Source organism: Miscanthus floridulus, chromosome 13 (genome assembly GCF_019320115.1).
Source record: "Miscanthus floridulus cultivar M001 chromosome 13, ASM1932011v1, whole genome shotgun sequence".
NCBI lineage: Eukaryota > Viridiplantae > Streptophyta > Magnoliopsida > Poales > Poaceae > Miscanthus > Miscanthus floridulus.
In genome coordinates this window covers 73,024,687-73,026,266 of record NC_089592.1, presented here as the reverse complement: position 1 = coordinate 73,026,266, position 1,580 = coordinate 73,024,687, and the positions used below count along the sequence as shown (strand labels likewise).

The 1,580-nt window shown below is 51.8% G+C and overlaps 1 non-coding gene across 1 annotated transcript; it reads left to right on the top strand.

Annotated features, from left to right (window-relative positions):
- The first annotated feature begins 1,330 nt into the window (after nucleotides 1-1,330).
- On the top strand, nucleotides 1,331-1,413 carry LOC136502417 (small nucleolar RNA Z102/R77). Its single transcript, XR_010770558.1, has one exon. It is a non-coding gene; the product is annotated as a small nucleolar RNA Z102/R77 (small nucleolar RNA).
- Nucleotides 1,414-1,580: the final 167 nt, after the last annotated feature.

Here is a 1,580-nt window from a genome sequence, read left to right as displayed (position 1 = left end):
CCGATTTGGTACCCCTCCCCCTCTCTTCTTACCTCTCTCTATCAGATCTCCCTCTCCCAGCGCTCGTGGATGCTCGCTCTAACAGGGCTCTTGGTCCTCGTGACCGTAAACCCCTGCTGTGGGCGCCCCCCATGGCAACCCCAACACGGGCATGCCCGGTCACGGCGGCCTAGGGATGGGCCACGGCGACGGATTCCTCCATGCGGCAGCAACACTCCTTAGGCCCTTACCCCCTCTGATCCCCACCTGCGGCGGCACCCCCTCTCCTTCAGCATCATGTCCAACGGCGGTGGCGGCGATTTCAGTTTGGATAGCTGTGGTCTCACCCATCTCGTCCTCGTTTGATCTTTCCTCTTTTTCTTGCTGTTCGCTTGTGTTGTTCGATGCTGGTTTGATGAATTTTGTGGCTGCTGGATTGATGCAGATGAGGAGACACAAGTTCCGCATGGAGGAAGCCATCGTCATGGCCCATCCCTGGGCCACTGTGGCCAGGCATGCCTGTGTTGGGGTTGCCATGGGGGGCACCTGCAGCAAGGGCTTATGGCCACGAGGACCAAGAGCCCTGTCAGAGTGAGCATCCACGAGCGTTGGGAGAGGGAGATCTGATAGAAAGAGGTAAGGAGAGAGAGGGGGAGGGGTACCAAACCGACGAGCGGACGGCCGGGACTAGGCGGCGCCGGCGGGGCATCCACAACGGCGGCCGTCGGTGGGGCCTTCTCGTGCCGGTGCACCATGGCCCCGCTAGTGCGTATAATAGGGAGGAGGCCGGGGTCGCGCCCGTCCACCACGCCGTGCCGAGGTCGGATTGGGGGGGAAGCTGCGAAGGGGATGAGAAGCGTCGGGAGAGGAGGGGAGTGGACGACGGTTTTTTCTTTGAGGCAACAGATACGACAGAAGATATTATTTTCTTGTATGAATCAACGCCCCCAGAGAAAAGGAAAGGAGGGTGGGTATGCTGGCTCTGGGTGAAAAAAAAGTGTTGAGGGAGACGTCGTTCCACGTTTGACTGCCTTCCTTTTACGTTGGGCCCATATATAGGATTTATATCAAGGGAGGAGATCTTAAGTGGGTAGGATGTTTTCAAGGTAACAGGTATTTTATAATTATTACTTCGTTCCTTTGGAGTATAGATTTGTGTCCAAGGCATCTGCAAGATGTCACACCCTTTTTCACCTTGGAGATCATCCTCAGTTGCTCCCAACGGCCCCTTGATCCATATCCTTGTTTGTGCTGAACTCTGATTCCGTTTTTGCTTTGGTTACCGCTTCTTGATTCGTTTGTGATTCTATTTTCCATTTTTTGGGTATAAAGTTCCATGGTTTTGTCTTTCCGGTGAGGAGATGATCGAATTGTTTCCCTATTGGTTTGATTGGCCGCCATGATGGCTACTGTATTAGCTCTATCTGATCATTTCCTTCGCCATCTGATTTCCAAAACCACCGAACCATTTATTTAATTATTACTTTGTATTGTTTTAGGGAACCATTTATTAATACGACATTAAAACTGTTGAGTGACTATTGCTGGTTTCACAATCCATTTTATCATATATAAAAACTTAATTGTCAGTAAGGGCTGCA